This window comes from Ambystoma mexicanum, chromosome 1p (genome assembly GCF_040938575.1).
Source record: "Ambystoma mexicanum isolate Mex_15411 chromosome 1p, UKY_AmexF1_1, whole genome shotgun sequence".
NCBI lineage: Eukaryota > Metazoa > Chordata > Amphibia > Caudata > Ambystomatidae > Ambystoma > Ambystoma mexicanum.
The window spans coordinates 20,336,270-20,355,582 of record NC_090921.1 but is presented as its reverse complement, the minus strand read 5'-3'; positions in this window follow the sequence as shown (position 1 = coordinate 20,355,582).

Sequence of the window (19,313 nt, the reverse complement as noted above, 5' to 3'; positions counted from 1 at the left end):
CTGAACACTTACAGTTGCCAATCGCCATGCCACCATTGGGTCTGACTCATACTTCTGAACCCTTACAGTTGCCAATCGGCCTGCCACCATTGTGTCAGATTCGTAGTTCTGAACCCTTACAGTTGCCAATCACCCTGCCACCATTGTGTCAGACTCGTACTTCTGAACCCTTACAGTTGCCGATTGCCATGCCAACACTGTGTCAGGCTCGTGCTTCTGAACCCTTACAGTTGCCAATCACCCTGCCACCATTGTGTCAGGCTCGTACTTCTGAACCCTTACAGTTGCTGATTGCCATGCCACCACTGTGTCTGTCATGACTTCAGTCGGGCGGCGTTTCTTTTCCTCATGGAGACGCCATTAACAGTTCCACCACGTCTGACGGCCGTCTGGGAGCACCGCTCTAGTGTTTTTCCAAGATGGCCGCCGGCGTTTACTACTGCCGGCTCATTCTGGCGTTCCTCGCGTTGCACCTTCACTGTTACTCTGCGTCTTGAAGGTAACGCTAGTGAACCTTTTCCTCTGTGTGTTTTTTCTCCTGTGTTCCTTCCCTGTTTCCCGTCTCCCTTTGGCCTCCCGTTTGGAATCCCGTTGCTGTCTCGATCCGTACGGCTGTACTGGTCTCTCTCTCTCTCTCCGTTCCATTGCCCTTCTGACTTTCAGTCTGTTATTCCCTCGCTCTTGCTGCCCTCCTGGCTTCTATTGGTGCACTTATCACAATTGATATTTTGGCGTCTCGTCTGCCTTCTGGTGATACTCCATTTGACCATCCCATCAAGCCATCCTCCGCGGAAAGAATATTCTCCTGGACTACGCTTTCTACTCTATCCTTCACCAGAACATCTCCTGCAGGGTTTTTTCTGCCCCTTTGGGCTTTTTCCCTGCTCAGGGGCTGGCTCCCAGGAGTTCCCGCTGTTCGTGTTATCTAGTTTCCCGACAGTGTGGCATCCCAGGGAGCTCGCCCCTACTTACGTCAAAAGAAAGAAGTAAAGAGGATTGATAAAGTACAGACCCGAAGACGTTCTGGGAAGAGACCGGAACTACAAGAGAGGTCCACAGACGATTCAGGTGAGGAGGAAGGAGGGGATCGTTCGTCCAACCTAGATAAACTTGACAGAGTGCAACGCCTAACTACCTCCATGGCTTCTCTCGAGCAGTACCAAGAATTGGTGGCAGCCATTCAGGGGCTTACCGTAGAAGTGCAATCACTCCGGTCCGAAAATCAGTCCCTGCGACAACAGGTAGCAGCTCGTGAGGATGCCCGTGGAGATCTTCCTCCCCTCCCTTTACCTTGCGGGAAATTCAACGGAGATCCAAAGACTTTAAAGGTATTCTTGGATGCCTGTCAGTTATATTTCACCTTCCGCCCTCGTACGTATGAGACCACCCGGGCTAAGGTGGGTTTCTTGGTGTCTAACTTAACGGGAAGTGCCTTGGCATGGGCTTCACCGTTGGTATTACAGGCTGATCCAGCTATCGCTCATTATGATCAGTTTGTACAGCTCTTTAAGTCTCGCTTTGAACGACCCGAGGTACAGTATGCCTCTTATGAAGCAATCATCGATATCAGACAGGGTACGCACGACGTACAGTCTTATGTTACCTCCTTCATGCAGCTTGCCACAGATGCCGGATGGCCCGAGACTGCTCAACAGACTTTGTTTCGGCGCGGCTTACAAGAAGAAATAAAGGATGAACTGGCACGTATTGCACGACCTCAAACGTTTCAGGAACTTGTATCTCTCGCTCTTCAGATTGAGTATAGGTTGAGAGAAAGAAGACAAGAAAGAAGACGTCCACGACCTTCTCCTCTAACCTTCTCCCCAAATCCTTCCAGGGAACATTCAACCTCTTCTACTGTGGAAGAACCGATGCAAATAGGTACCACCCGAGGACCTTTAACAGCCGAAGAGAAAAAGAGAAGAAGAGAACTAGGTCTCTGCATGTATTGCGGTTCTGGCAAACATTTGCTCCGAAACTGCCCAGAGGTTCCTCCACGCCGACCGGGAAACGATACACCCCGAATCTAAACAGGGATAGGTTCGGGGGTGCTGAGATGAATCCCTGTACTAACACTTTGTCTTCCCTTCCCCGTGAAGATAATCGTCTGATGATATTTCAGGTTAAACTGTCCCGGGATTCTTCTACCTTCTGGGAGGCTTTAGCCATGCTGGACTGCGGGGCAGCAGGGAATTTCATCGATGTATCCTGGGCTCAGGAGAATGACGTGCCCATTGTCCCAAAGAATCTACCCATTCCTGTCGAAGGGGTGGATGGCCAGCCTCTGTCCTCAGGACCTGTTACTCAAGAGACCCTACCTCTTAGGGTCGAATTGTTCCAACATCAGGAGGAAATGACATTCGACCTCATTAAAGCAGCGCATTTCCCGATCATCCTGGGGATTCCGTGGCTGCGTAAACATAACCCGAAAATCGATTGGTCAAACAACACTATCCAGTTTCAGTCGCAACTTTGTCTTAATGAATGCCTAAACTATAAATACTCCCTAGACTCCATGCAGAAGTGTGACTCCATGCTGGCAGCTTCACTCCATCAAGTACCGGAACATTACCAGGAGTATGCAGAGGTCTTTATGGACCAGCAACCCCACTCCCTTCCTCCTCACAGAAGAGAAGACTGTACCATTGAAATCCTACCAGATGCGTCTGTTCCTTTTGGAAGGATGTTTCCCCTATCCTTACCCGAGCGGAAAGCTCTTAAGGAATATCTAGACTGTAATCTACAGAACGGGCTTATTCAGGAGTCCAGATCACCCGCTGGAGCATCACTATTCTTCATCCCGAAGAAGGGGTCTTCGGAACTCCGTCCTTGTATTGACTACCGGGGCCTAAATCGCCTTACCATAAAGGACCGTTACCCTATGCCCTTAATCAAAGAGATATTAGAAGCTGTCCAAGGCGCATCTGTCTTCACAAAATTGGATCTCAGGGGTGCGTACCACCTGCTCCGTATAAGACAGGGTGATGAATGGAAGACGGCATTTAGGACTCCACTAGGGCATTTCGAATATCGAGTCATGCCTTTTGGTTTGGTAAACGCCCCTGCTATATTCCAGCGCTTTATGGATAAATTGTTCGCCGATCTCCTATTCTCTTCAGTGGTGGTATACTTGGATGACATCCTCATTTACTCTTCCTCTCTTCCTGAACATAGAAGACTCGTCAGACAAGTGCTAGAACGTCTACGGGAAAACAAGCTACTGGTTAAACCTGAGAAGTGTGTCTTCGAGGCCTGTTCGGTGTCTTATCTGGGTTTTATCCTCTCCCATGAGGGTATTCGTATGGATCCTTGCAAGATACAAGCAATCACCCATTGGTCTGCTCCAAGAAACGTTAAGGAAGTACAGCGTTTTCTCGGACTGGCCAATTTCTATCGCCAGTTTATCTCAGGTTTCTCCAATAGGGTTCTTCCTATCACATCACTCTTGAAGAAAGGAGTTGTCTTCATTTGGACACAGGAAGCGGATTCTGCTTTCCAAGCTTTAAAGGAAGCATTTACCTCGGCTCCCATATTGGTACAACCGGATCAACTTTTTCCCTTCATTGTGGAAACGGACGCCTCAGGTGGAGCCATAGGAGCCGCTCTCTTGCAAAAAGGGAAGGACGGACTTGAACATCCTGTGGCTTATTATTCGAAGACTCTGACACCCAGCGAAAGAAATTACTCAGTCATCGAAAGGGAGTTGCTAGCTATCAAACACGCCTTTGAAGAATGGCGTCATCTTCTTCAAGGTGCCATGCATAAGTTTACAGTCCGTACCGACCACAGTAACCTTCGAATACTTCAACAGATGGAATGTCGCAATGCTAGACATGCCCGTTGGGCTTATTTTTTCTCTCAGTTTGACTTTGTGATTACCTATCTGCCAGGCAAACTGAATATTTTAGCGGATGCTCTGTCACGCAGTCATGGGTCGGACAATGAGGCAAGTTCCAGCCACGAATTATTGTTAGCGGGCAAAGAAATTCGGACTGTGGCAAATACTTTTTTACGCGAAGTCCAGTGTGAACAATACAGTGTACCGATGAAGACTGAAGTAGCCTCTAAATTGGAAGAAAGAAAAGGGATTCTTTTCAAAGGTCAAGCCTTGTACCTATCCAACAAAAAACACCAACGACTGGCCCTTTCATGGTGTCATGATTCACCCATGGCCGGTCATAAGGGCATTCGTGCCACCAAGGATCTGGTGTCCAGACTGTTTTGGTGGCCGGGTTGGAACCAAGACGTACATTCATATGTATCTACCTGTGCCATATGTGCAACCAATAAATATCACTCATCCAAACCCTTAGGTCTTCTGCAACAGGAACCAGCACCCAAACAACCATGGACCCACGTGTCTACAGACTTTATCGTGGACCTACCTAATTCTGAAGGGAACACCGTCATCATGGTGACTGTGGATTCTCTAAGCAAACTGGCTCACTTCACTCCCTTGAGAGCTTTACCTACTGCTCTTGAAACAGCTAAGACCTTTCTGAAGGAGATTGTGCGACTTCATGGCCTGCCAGAAACCGTGGTGTCAGATCGAGGTCCTCAATTCACTTCCCAATTTTGGGGTATCCTCTGCAAACAGATAGGGATTCAACGAGCCCTTTCATCTGGGTTCCATCCTCAAAGTAACGGACAAACGGAAAGGCTCAATCACACGCTGGAGCAATATCTTCGATGTTTCTGTAGCAGAAAACAAGATGACTGGAATGTCTTTCTCCCTATGGCTGAGTTCACTTATAACAATACCAAACATTCAGCCATTAATATGTCTCCTTTTTTTTGCACCTTTGGTTATCATCCGAAACATCTGCCATTGGCAGAGATTCAACCCTCAAAGATTCCCGCTCTTGACCACCTTCTGAAGGAACTCAATGACACTCATGCACTAGCCAGTAAAACCTTGGACGCTAGTCGTCATACCTATAAGGTATGGGCTGACAAAAAGAGGAAGGCTGCACCTTCTTGGTCGGAAGGGGATAAGGTTTGGTTGGCCACTAAATTTCTACCTCGCTGGACACACATAGGGAAATTCGCACCAAGATATATTGGACCGTTTCGTATCATAAAGAAAATAAATCCTGTTGCATTTCGCCTTCAGTTACCTCCCTCTCTTAAACAGGTGCATCCCGTGTTCCATACCTCTCTTTTGAAGCCCTATCTTCTGGATCCTTATAAGAGAAGATCCAAGAGACGATCCCAGGATGTGTCGTCTGAACCAGCTGAATATGAGGTGTCACATCTGGTAGATTCCCGTTACCATCACGGTATTCTACAATATTTGGTCCACTGGAAGGGTTATCCCATCGAAGAACGGACATGGGAGCCTGTGAGACACATTCATGCCTCTCGACTCATTAGAAAGTTTCACAGACTATATCCAGGCAAGCCCGGGGGCCCCCCGTGTAGAAGAGGGCATACTGTCATGACTTCAGTCGGGCGGCGTTTCTTTTCCTCATGGAGACGCCATTAACAGTTCCACCACGTCTGACGGCCGTCTGGGAGCACCGCTCTAGTGTTTTTCCAAGATGGCCGCCGGCGTTTACTACTGCCGGCTCATTCTGGCGTTCCTCGCGTTGCACCTTCACTGTTACTCTGCGTCTTGAAGGTAACGCTAGTGAACCTTTTCCTCTGTGTGTTTTTTCTCCTGTGTTCCTTCCCTGTTTCCCGTCTCCCTTTGGCCTCCCGTTTGGAATCCCGTTGCTGTCTCGATCCGTACGGCTGTACTGGTCTCTCTCTCTCTCTCCGTTCCATTGCCCTTCTGACTTTCAGTCTGTTATTCCCTCGCTCTTGCTGCCCTCCTGGCTTCTATTGGTGCACTTATCACAATTGATATTTTGGCGTCTCGTCTGCCTTCTGGTGATACTCCATTTGACCATCCCATCAAGCCATCCTCCGCGGAAAGAATATTCTCCTGGACTACGCTTTCTACTCTATCCTTCACCAGAACATCTCCTGCAGGGTTTTTTCTGCCCCTTTGGGCTTTTTCCCTGCTCAGGGGCTGGCTCCCAGGAGTTCCCGCTGTTCGTGTTATCTAGTTTCCCGACAGTGTGGCATCCCAGGGAGCTCGCCCCTACTTACGTCAAAAGAAAGAAGTAAAGAGGATTGATAAAGTACAGACCCGAAGACGTTCTGGGAAGAGACCGGAACTACAAGAGAGGTCCACAGACGATTCAGGTGAGGAGGAAGGAGGGGATCGTTCGTCCAACCTAGATAAACTTGACAGTGTCAGGCTCGTGCTTCTGAACCCTTACAGTTGCCAATCGCCATGCCACCATTGTGTCCGACTCGTACTTCTGAACCCTTACAACTGCCAATCGCCATGCCACCATTGTGTCAGATTCGCAGTTCTGAACACTTACAGTTGCCAGTCGCCATGCCACCATTGTGTCTGACTCATACTTCTGAACCCTTACAACTGCCAATTGCCATGTCGCCATTGTGTCAGATTCGTACTTCTGAACCCTTACAGTTGCCAATCACCCACCAAACCACCATTGTGTCAACCTCGTGCTTCAGAACCCTTACAGATGCCAATCACCCTGCCACCATTGTGTCAGACTCGTAGTTCTGAACCCTTAGAGTTGCCAATCGCCAGGCCACCATTGTGTCAGACTCGTACTTCTGAACCCTTACAGTTGCTGATTGCCATGCCACCATTGTGTCCGACTCATACTTCTGAACCCTTACAGTTGCGATTGCCATGCCACCATTGTGTCAGAGTTGTACTTCTGAACCTTTATAGTTCCAATTGCCATGCCACCATTGTGTAGACTCGTTCTTCTGAACCCTTACAGTTGTCAATCACCCTGCCACCACTGTGTCAGATTCGTACTTCTGAACCCTTACAGTTGTCAATCACCCGGCCACCATTGTGTCAGATTCGTACTTCTGAGCCCTTTCAACTGCCAGTTGCCATGCCACCATTGTGTCAGACTCGTACTTCTGAACGCTTACAGTTGCCGATTGCCATGCCACCATTCTGTCATGCTCGTACTTCTGAACCCTTACAGTTGCCAATCACCCTGTCACCATTGTGTCAAACTTGTACTTCTGAACCCTTACAGTTGCCGATTGCCATGCCACCATTGTGTCAGGCTCGTGCTTCTGAACACTTACAGTTGCCAATCGCCATGCCACCATTGTGTCTGACTCATACTTCTGAACCCTTACAGTTGCCAATCGGCCTGCCACCATTGTGTCAGATTCGTAGTTCTGAACCCTTACAGTTGCCAATCACCCTGCCACCATTGTGTCAGACTCGTACTTCTGAACCCTTACAGTTGCCGATTCCCATGCCACCACTGTGTCAGGCTCGTGCTTCTGAACCCTTACAGTTGCCAATCACCCTGCCACCATTGTGTCAGGCTCGTAGTTCTGAACCCTTACAGTTGCTGATTGCCATGCCACCACTGTGTCAGGCTCGTGCTTCTGAACCCTTACAGTTGCCAATCGCCATGCCACCATTGTGTCCGACTCGTACTTCTGAACCCTTACAACTGCCAATCGCCATGCCACCATTGTGTCAGATTCGTAGTTCTGAACACTTACAGTTGCCAGTCGCCATGCCACCATTGTGTCTGACTCATACTTCTGAACCCTTACAACTGCCAATTGCCATGCCGCCATTGTGTCAGATTCGTACTTCTGAACCCTTACAGTTGCCAATCACCCACCAAACCACCATTGTGTCAACCTCGTGCTTCAGAACCCTTACAGATGCCAATCGCCATGCTATCATTGTGTCAGACTCATACTTCTGAACCCTTACAGTTGTCAATCGCCATGCCACCATTGTGTCAGATTCATACTTCTGAACCCTTACAGTTGCCAATCGCCAGGCCACCATTGTGTGATCTCTTACTTATGAACCCTTACAGTTGCTGATTGACATGCCACCATTGTGTCAGACTTGTGCTTCTGAACCCATACAACTGCCAGTTGCCATGCCACCATTGTGTCAGACTCGTACTTCTGAACCCTTAAAGTTGGCAACTGCCATGCCACCATTGCTTCAGACTCGTACTTCTGAACCCTTACAGTTGCCAATCACCAAACCACCATTGTGTCAGGCACGTGCTTCTGAATCCTTACAATTGCCAATCGCTATGCCACCATTTTGTCCGACTCGTACTTCTGAACCCTTACAACTGCCAATTGTCATGCCACCATTGTGTCAGACTTGTGCTTCAGAACCCTTATAGATGCCAATTGCCATGCCGCCATTGTGTCAGACACATACTTCTGAACCCTTACAGTTGCCAATCGCCATGCCACCATTGTGTCCGACTTGTGCTTCAGAACCCTTACAGATGCCAATCGCCATGCCGCCATTGTGTCAGACTTGTTCTTCTGAAACCTTACAGTTGCCAAAAGCCATGCTGCCATTGTGTCAGACTCGTACTTCTGAACCCTTACAGTTGTCAATCACCCTGCCACCATTGTGTCAGATTTGTACTTCTGAACCCTTACAGTTGCCAATCGCCATGCCACCATTGTGTCAGATTCGTACTTCTGAACCCTTACAACTGCCAATCACCATGCCACCATTGTGTCCGACTCGTACTTCTGAACCCCTACAACTGCCAATTGCTATGCCACCATTGTGTCAGACTCGTACTTCTGCACCCTTACAGTTGCCAACTGCCATGCCACCATTGCTTCAGATTCGTACTTCTGAACCCTTACAGTTGCCAATCACCAAACCACCATTGTGTCAGACACGTGCTTCTGAACCCTTACAGTTGCCAATCGCCATGCCACCATTGTGTCCGAATTGTACTTCTGAACCCTTACAACTGCCAATTGCCATGCCGCCATTGTGTCAGACTTGTGCTTCAGAACCCTTACAGATGCAATCGCCATGCCGCCATTGTGTCAGGCTCATACTTCTGAACCCTTAAAGTTGCCAATCGCCAGGCCACCATTGTGTCAGACTCGTACTTCTGAACCCTTACAGTTGCTGATTGACATGTGCCATTGTGTCAGACCGGTGCTTCTGAACTCTTACAGTTGTCAATCGGCCTGCCACCATTGTGTCAGTCTCGTACATCTGAACCCTTTCAGTTGCCAATCCCAAGGCCACCATTGTGTCAGACTCGTACTTCTGAACCCTTACAGTTGCTGATTGCCATGCCACCATTGTGTAAGACTCATACTTCTGAACCCTTACAGTTCCGATTGCCATGCCACCATTGTGTCAGAGTTGTACTTCTGAACCTTTACAGTTCCGATTGCCATGCCACCATTGTGTCAGACTTGTGCTTCTGATCCCTTACAGTTGCCAACCGCCATGCCGCCATTGTGTAGACTCGTTCTTCTGAACCCTTACAGTTGTCAATCACCCTGCCACCACTGTGTCAGATTCGTACTTCTGAACCCTTACAGTTGTCAATCACCCGGCCACCATTGTGTCAGATTCGTACTTCTGAACCCTTCGAGTTGCCAATCACCCTGTCACCATTGTGTCAGATTTGTACTTCTGAATCCTTACAGTTGCCAACAGCCATGCTGTCATTGTGTTAGACTCGTACTTCTGAACCCTTACAGTTGTCAATCACCATGCCACCATTGTGTCAGACTTGTGCTTCTGAACCCTTACAGTTGCCAAATGCCTTGCTGCCATTGTGTCAGACTCGTACTTCTGAACCCTTACAGTTGTCAATCGGCCTGCCACCATTGTGTCAGTCTCGTACTTCTGAACTCTTACAGTTGCCAATCGCCATACCACTATGTCAGACTAATACTTCTGAACCCTTACATTTGCCAATCGCCATGCTACAATTGTGTCAGACTTGTGCTTCAGAACCCTTACAGATGCCAATCGCCATGCCGCCATTGTGTCAGACACGTACTTCTGAACCCTTCCAGTTGCCTATCGCCAGGCCACCATTGTGTCAGACTCGTGCTTCAGAACCCTTACAGATGCCAATCGCCATGCCTCCATTGTGTCAGACTCATACTTCTGAACCCTTACAGTTGCCAATCGCCATGCCACCATTGTGTCAGATTCATACGTCTGAACCCTTACAGTTGCCAAACGCCAGGCCACCATTGTGTCAGACTCGTACTTCTGAACCCTTACAGTTGCTGATTGACATGTGCCATTGTGTCAGACTTGTGCATCTGAACTCTTACAGTTGTCAATCGGCCTGCCACCATTGTGTCAGACTCGTACTTCTGAAACCTTAGAGTTGCCAATCTCAAGGCCACCATTGTGTCAGACTCGTACTTCTGAACCCTTACAGTTCCGATCGCCATGTCACAATTGTGTCAGACTCGTGCTTCAGAACCCTTACAGATGCCAATCGCCATGCCACCATTGTGTCAGACTCGTACTTCTGAACCCTAACAGATGCCAATCGCCAGGCCACCATTGTGTCAGACTCGTGCTTCAGAACCCTTACAGATGCCAATCGCCATGCCGCCAATGTGTCAGACTCGTACTTCTGAACCCTTACAGTTGCTAATCACCATGCCACCATTAGAGTCGTGCTTCAGCACCCTTACAGATGCCAATCACCATGCAACCATTGTGTCAGTCTCGTACTTCTGAACCCTTACAGTTGCTGATTGACATGTGCCATTGTGTCAGACCGGTGCTTCTGAACTCTTACAGTTGTCAATCGGCCTGCCACCATTGTGTCAGTCTCGTACTTCTGAACCCTTCCAGTTGCCAATCGCAAGGCCACCATTGTGTCAGACTCGTACTTCTGAACCCTTACAGTTGCTGATTGCCATGCCACCATTGTGTAAGACTCATACTTCTGAACCCTTACAGTTCCGATTGCCATGCCACCATTGTGTCAGGCTCGTACTTCTGAACCCTTACAGTTGCTGATTGCCATGCCACCACTGTGTCAGGCTCGTGCTTCTGAACCCTTACAGTTGCCAATCGCCATGCCACCATTGTGTCCGACTCGTACTTCTGAACCCTTACAACTGCCAATCGCCATGCCACCATTGTGTCAGATTCGTACTTCTGAACACTTACAGTTGCCAATCGCCATGCCACCATTGTGTCTGACTCATACTTCTGAACCCTTACAACTGCCAATTGCCATGCCGCCATTGTGTCAGATTCGTACTTCTGAACCCTTACAGTTGCCAATCACCCACCAAACCACCATTGTGTCAGCCTCGTGCTTCAGAACCCTTACAGATGCCAATCGCCATGCTATCATTGTGTCAGACTCATACTTCTGAACCCTTACAGTTGTCAATTGCCATGCCACCATTGTGTCAGATTCATACTTCTGAACCCTTACAGTTGCCAATCGCAAGGCCACCATTGTGTCATCTCTTACTTCTGAACCCTTACAGTTGCTGATTGACATGCCACCATTGTGTCAGACTTGTGCTTCTGAACCCATACAACTGCCAGTTGCCATGCCACCATTGTGTCAGACTCGTACTTCTGAACCCTTAAAGTTGGCAACTGCCATGCCACCATTGCTTCAGACTCGTACTTCTGAACCCTTACAGTTGCCAATCACCAAACCACCATTTTGTCAGACACGTGCTTCTGAATCCTTACAGTTGCCAATCGCCATGCCACCATTTTGTCCGACTCGTACTTCTGAACCCTTACAACTGCCAATTGCCATGCCGCCATTGTGTCAGACTTGTGCTTCAGAACCCTTACAGATGCCCATTGCCATGCCGCCATTGTGTCAGACACATACTTCTGAACCCTTATAATTGCCAATCGCCATGCCACCATTGTGTCAGATTCGTACTTCTGAACCCTTACAGTTGCCAATCGCCAGGCCACCATTGTGTCAGACTCGTACATCTGATCCCTTACAGTTGCTGATTGACATGTGCCATTGTGTCAGACTCGTGCTTCTGAACTCTTACAGTTGTCAATCGGCCTGCCACCATTGTGTCAGTCTCGTACTTCTGAACCCTTAGAGTTGCCAATCGCAAGGCCACCATTGTGTCAGACTCATACTTCTGAACCCTTACAGTTGCTGATTGCCATGCCACCATTGTGTCAGAGTTGTACTTCTGAACCTTTACAGTTCCGATTGCCATGCCACCATTGTGTCAGACTTGTGCTTCTGATCCCTTACAGTTGCCAACCGCCATGCCGCCATTGTGTAGACTCGTTCTTCTGAAACCTTACAGTTGTCAATCACCCGGCCACCATTGTGTCAGATTCGTACTTCTGAACCCTTCCAGTTGCCAATCACCCTGTCACCATTATGTCAGATTTGTACTTCTGAACCCTTACAGTTGCCAACAGCCATGCTGTCATTGTGTCAGACTCGTACTTCTGAACCCTTACAGTTGTCAATCACCATGCCACCATCGTGTCAGACTTGTGTTTCTGAAACCTTACAGTTGCCAAATGCCATGCTGCCATTGTGTCAGACTCGTACTTCTGAACCCTTACAGTTGTCAATCACCCTGCCACCATTGTGTCAGATTTGTACTTCTGAACCCTTACAGCTGCCAATCGCCATGCCACCATTGTGTCAGATTCGTACTTCTGAACCCTTACAACTGCCAATCACCAGGCCACCATTGTGTCCGACTTGTACTTCTGGACCCCTACAACTGCCAATTGCTATGCCACCATTGTGTCAGACTCGTACTTCTGAACCCTTACAGTTGCCAACTGCCATGCCACCATTGCTTCAGATTCGTACTTCTGAACCCTTACAGTTGCCTATCACCAAACCACCATTGTGTCAGACACGTGCTTCTGAACCCTTACAGTTGCCAATCGCCATGCCGCCATTGTGTCAGACTTGTGCTTCTGAACCCTTACAGATGCAATCGCCATGCCGCCATTGTGTCAGGCTCATACTTCTGAACCCTTAAAGTTGACAATCGCCATGCCACCATTGTGTCAGTCTCGTACTTCTGAACCCTTCCAGTTGTCAATCGCAAGGCCACCATTGTGTCAGACTCGTACTTCTGAACGCTTACAGTTGCTGATTGCCATGCCACCATTGTGTAAGACTCATACTTCTGAACCCTTACAGTTCCGATTGCCATGCCACCATTGTGTCAGAGTTGTACTTCTGAACCTTTACAGTTCCGATTGCCATGCCACCATTGTGTCAGACTTGTGCTTCTGATCCCTTACAGTTGCCAACCGCCATGCCGCCATTGTGTAGACTCGTTCTTCTGAACCCTTACAGTTGTCAATCACCCTGCCACCACTGTGTCAGATTCGTACTTCTGAACCCTTACAGTTGTCAATCACCCGGCCACCATTGTGTCAGATTCGTACTTCTGAACCCTTCGAGTTGCCAATCACCCTGTCACCATTGTGTCAGATTTGTACTTCTGAATCCTTACAGTTGCCAACAGCCATGCTGTCATTGTGTTAGACTCGTACTTCTGAACCCTTGCAGTTGTCAATCACCATGCCACCATTGTGTCAGACTTGTGCTTCTGAACCCTTACAGTTGCCAAATGCCATGCTGCCATTGTGTCAGACTCGTACTTCTGAACCCTTACAGTTGTCAATCGGCCTGCCACCATTGTGTCAGTCTCGCACTTCTGAACCCTTAGAGTTGCCAATCGCAAGGCCACCATTGTGTCAGATTCGTACTTCTGAACCCTTACAGTTCCGATTGCCATGCCACCATTGTGTCAGTCTTGTACTCCTGAACTCTTACAGTTGCCAATCGCCATGCCTCTATGTCAGACTCATACTTCTGAACCCTTACATTTGCCAATCACCATGCTACAATTGTGTCAGACTCGTGCTTCAGAACCCTTACAGATGCCAATCGCCATGCCGCCATTGTGTCAGACACGTACTTCTGAACCCTTCCAGTTGCCTATCGCTAGGCCAGCATTGTGTCAGACTCATACTTCTGAACACTTACAGTTCCGATCGCCATGCCACAATTGTGTCAGACTCGTGCTTCAGAACCCTTACAGATGCCAATCGCCATGCCGCCATTGTGTCAGACTCGTACTTCTGAACCCTTACAGTTGCCAATCGCCAGGCCACCATTGTGTCAGACTCGTGCTTGAGAACCCTTCCAGATGCCAATCGCCATGCCTCCATTGTGTCAGACTCATACTTCTGAACCCTTACAGTTGCCAATCGCCATGTCACCATTGTGTCAGATTCGTACGTCTGAACCCTTACAGTTGCCAAACGCCAGGCCACCATTGTGTCAGACTCGTACTTCTGAACCCTTACAGTTGCTGATTGACATGTGCCATTGTGTCAGACTTGTGCATCTGAACTCTTACAGTTGTCAATCGGCCTGCCACCATTGTGTCAGTCTCGTACTTCTGAAACCTTAGAGTTGCCAATCTCAAGGCCACCATTGTGTCAGACTCGTACTTCTGAACCCTTACAGTTCCGATCGCCATGCCACAATTGTGTCAGACTCGTGCTTCAGAACCCTTACAGATGCCAATCGCCATGCCGCCATTGTGTCAGACTCATACTTCTGAACCCTTACAGATGCCAATCGCCAGGCCACCATTGTGTCAGACTCGTGCTTCAGAACCCTTACAGATGCCAATCGCCATGCCGGCATTGTGTCAGACTCGTACTTCTGAACCCTTACAGTTGCCAATCACCATGCCGTCATTGTGTCAGACTCATACTTCTGAACCCTTACAATTGCTGATTGTCATGCCACCATTGTGTCAGACTTGTGCTTCAGAACCCTTACAGTTGCCAATCACCATGCCGCCATTAGAGTCGTGCTTCAGCACCCTTACAGATGCCAATCGCCATGCCACCATTGTGTCAGTCTCGTACTCCTGAACCCATACATTTGCCAATCGCCATGCCGCCATTGTGTCAGACTCATACTTCTGAATCCTTATAATTGCCAATCGCCATGCCACCATTGTGTCAGATTCGTACTTCTGAACCCTTACAGTTGCCAATCGCCAGGCCACCATTGTGTCAGACTCGTAAATCTGAACCCTTACAGTTGCTGATTGACATGTGCCATTGTGTCAGACTCGTGCTTCTGAACTCTTACAGTTGTCAATCGGCCTGCCACCATTGTGTCAGTCTCGTACTTCTGAACCCTTACAGTTGCCAATCGCCAGGCCACCATTGTGTCACACTCGTACATCTGAACCCTTACAGTTGCTGATTGACATGTGCCATTGTGTCAGACTCGTGCTTCTGAACTCTTACAGTTGTCAATCGGCCTGCCACCATTGTGTCAGTCTCGTACTTCTGAACCCTTAGAGTTGCCAATCGCAAGGCCACCATTGTGTCAGACTCGTACTTCTGAACCCTTACAGTTGCTGATTGCCATGCCACCATTGTGTCAGAGTTGTACTTCTGAACCTTTACAGTTCCGATTGCCATGCCACCATTGTGTCAGACTTGTGCTTCTGATCCCTTACAGTTGCCAACCGCCATGCCGCCATTGTGTAGACTCGTTCTTCTGAAACCTTACAGTTGTCAATCACCCGGCCACCATTGTGTCCGATTCGTACTTCTGAACCCTTCCAGTTGCCAATCACCCTGTCACCATTATGTCAGATTTGTACTTCTGAACCCTTACAGTTGCCAACAGCCATGCTGTCATTGTGTCAGACTCGTACTTCTGAACCCTTACAGTTGTCAATCACCATGCCACCATTGTGTCAGACTTGTGCTTCTGAAACCTTACAGTTGCCAAATGCCATGCTGCCATTGTGTCAGACTCGTACTTCTGAACCCTTACAGTTGTCAATCACCCTGCCACCATTGTGTCAGATTTGTACTTCTGAACCCTTACAGCTGCCAATCGCCATGCCACCATTGTGTCAGATTCGTACTTCTGAACCCTTACAACTGCCAATCGCCAGGCCACCATTGTGTCCGACTTGTACTTCTGAACCCCTACAACTGCCAATTGCTATGCCACCATTGTGTCAGACTCGTACTTCTGAACCCTTACAGTTGCCAACTGCCATGCCACCATTGCTTCAGATTCGTACTTCTGAACCCTTACAGTTGCCAATCACCAAACCACCATTGTGTCAGACACGTGCTTCTGAACCCTTACAGTTGCCAATCGCCATGCCGCCATTGTGTCAGACTTGTGCTTCTGAACCCTTACAGATGCAATCGCCATGCCGCCATTGTGTCAGGCTCATACTTCTGAACCCTTAAAGTTGACAATCGCCATGCCACCATTGTGTCAGATTCGTACGTCTGAACCCTTACAGTTGCCAAACGCCAGGCCACCATTGTGTCAGACTCGTACTTCTGAACCCTTACAGTTGCTGATTGACATGTGCCATTGTGTCAGACCGGTGCTTCTGAACTCTTACAGTTGTCAATCGGCCTGCCACCATTGTGTCAGTCTCGTACTTCTGAACCCTTCCAGTTGCCAATCGCAAGGCCACCATTGTGTCAGACTCGTACTTCTGAACCCTTACAGTTGCTGATTGCCATGCCACCATTGTGTAAGACTCATACTTCTGAACCCTTACAGTTCCGATTGCCATGCCACCATTGTGTCAGAGTTGTACTTCTGAACCTTTACAGTTCCGATTGCCATGCCACCATTGTGTCAGACTTGTGCTTCTGATCCCTTACAGTTGCCAACCACCATGCCGCCATTGGGTAGACTCGTTCTTCTGAACCCTTACAGTTGTCAATCACCCTGCCACCACTCTGTCAGATTCGTACTTCTGAACCCTTACAGTTGTCAATCACCCGGCCACCATTGTGTCAGATTCGTACTTCTGAACCCTTCGAGTTGCCAATCACCCTGTCACCATTGTGTCAGATTTGTACTTCTGAATCCTTACAGTTGCCAACAGCCATGCTGTCATTGTGTTAGACTCGTACTTCTGAACCCTTGCAGTTGTCAATCACCATGCCACCATTGTGTCAGACTTGTGCTTCTGAACCCTTACAGTTGCCAAATGCCATGCTGCCATTGTGTCAGACTCGTACTTCTGAACCCTTACAGTTGTCAATCGGCCTTCCACCATTGTGTCAGTCTCGCACTTCTGAACCCTTAGAGTTGCCAATCGCAAGGCCACCATTGTGTCAGATTCGTACTTCTGAACCCTTACAGTTCCGATTGCCATGCCACCATTGTGTCAGTCTTGTACTCCTGAACTCTTACAGTTGCCAATCGCCATGCCTCTATGTCAGACTCATACTTCTGAACCCTTACATTTGCCAATCACCATGCTACAATTGTGTCAGACTCGTGCTTCAGAACCCTTACAGATGCCAATCGCCATGCCGCCATTGTGTCAGACACGTACTTCTGAACCCTTCCAGTTGCCTATCGCTAGGCCAGCATTGTGTCAGACTCATACTTCTGAACACTTACAGTTCCGATCGCCATGCCACAATTGTGTCAGACTCGTGCTTCAGAACCCTTACAGATGCCAATCGCCATGCCGCCATTGTGTCACACTCGTACTTCTGAACCCTTACAGTTGCCAATCGCCAGGCCACCATTGTGTCAGACTCGTGCTTGAGAACCCTTCCAGATGCCAATCGCCATGCCTCCATTGTGTCAGACTCATACTTCTGAACCCTTACAGTTGCCAATCGCCATGCCACCATTGTGTCAGATTCGTACGTCTGAACCCTTACAGTTGCCAAACGCCAGGCCACCATTGTGTCAGACTCGTACTTCTGAACCCTTACAGTTGCTGATTGACATGTGCCATTGTGTCAGACTTGTGCATCTAAACTCTTACAGTTGTCAATCGGCCTGCCACCATTGTGTCAGTCTCGTACTTCTGAAACCTTAGAGTTGCCAATCTCAAGGCCACCATTGTGTCAGACTCGTACTTCTGAACCCTTACAGTTCCGATCGCCATGCCACAATTGTGTCAGACTCGTGCTTCAGAACCCTTACAGATGCCAATCGCCATGCCGCCATTGTGTCAGACTCATACTTCTGAACCCTTACAGATGCCAATCGCCAGGCCACCATTGTGTCAGACTCGTGCTTCAGAACCCTTACAGATGCCAATCGCCATGCCGGCATTGTGTCAGACTCGTACTTCTGAACCCTTACAGTTGCCAATCACCATGCCGTCATTGTGTCAGACTCATACTTCTGAACCCTTACAATTGCTGATTGTCATGCCACCATTGTGTCAGACTTGTGCTTCAGAACCCTTACAGTTGCCAATCACCATGCCGCCATTAGAGTCGTGCTTCAGCACCCTTACAGATGCCAATCGCCATGCCACCATTGTGTCAGTCTCGTACTCCTGAACCCATACATTTGCCAGTCGCCATGCCGCCATTGTGTCAGACTCATACTTCTGAACCCTTATAATTGCCAATCGCCATGCCACCATTGTGTCAGATTCGTACTTCTGAACCCTTACAGTTGCCAATCGCCAGGCCACCATTGTGTCAGACTCGTAAATCTGAACCCTTACAGTTGCTGATTGACATGTGCCATTGTGTCAGACTCGTGCTTCTGAACTCTTACAGTTGTCAATCGGCCTGCCACCATTGTGTCAGTCTCGTACTTCTGAACCCTTACAGTTGCCAATCGCCAGGCCACCATTGTGTCAGACTCGTACATCTGAACCCTTACAGTTGCTGATTGACATGTGCCATTGTGTCAGACTCGTGCTTCTGAACTCTTACAGTTGTCAATCGGCCTGCCACCATTGTGTCAGTCTCGTACTTCTGAACCCTTAGAGTTGCCAATCGCAAGGCCACCATTGTGTCAGACTCGTACTTCTGAACCCTTACAGTTGCTGATTGCCATGCCACCATTGTGTCAGAGTTGTACTTCTGAACCTTTACAGTTCCGATTGCCATGCCACCATTGTGTCAGACTTGTGCTTCTGATCCCTTACAGTTGCCAACCGCCATGCCGCCATTGTGTAGACTCGTTCTTCTGAAACCTTACAGTTGTCAATCACCCGGCCACCATTGTGTCAGATTCGTACTTCTGAACCCTTCCAGTTGTCAATCACCATGCCACCATTGTGTCAGACTTGTGCTTCTGAAACCTTACAGTTGCCAAATGCCATGCTGCCATTGTGTCAGACTCGTACTTCTGAACCCTTACAGTTGTCAATCACCCTGCCACCATTGTGTCAGATTTGTACTTCTGAACCCTTACAGCTGCCAATCGCCATGCCACCATTGTGTCAGATTCGTACTTCTGAACCCTTACAACTGCCAATCGCCAGGCCACCATTGTGTCCGACTTGTACTTCTGAACCCCTACAACTGCCAATTGCTATGCCACCATTGTGTCAGACTCGTACTTCTGAACCCTTACAGTTGCCAACTGCCATGCCACCATTGCTTCAGATTCGTACTTCTGAACCCTTACAGTTGCCAATCACCAAACCACCATTGTGTCAGA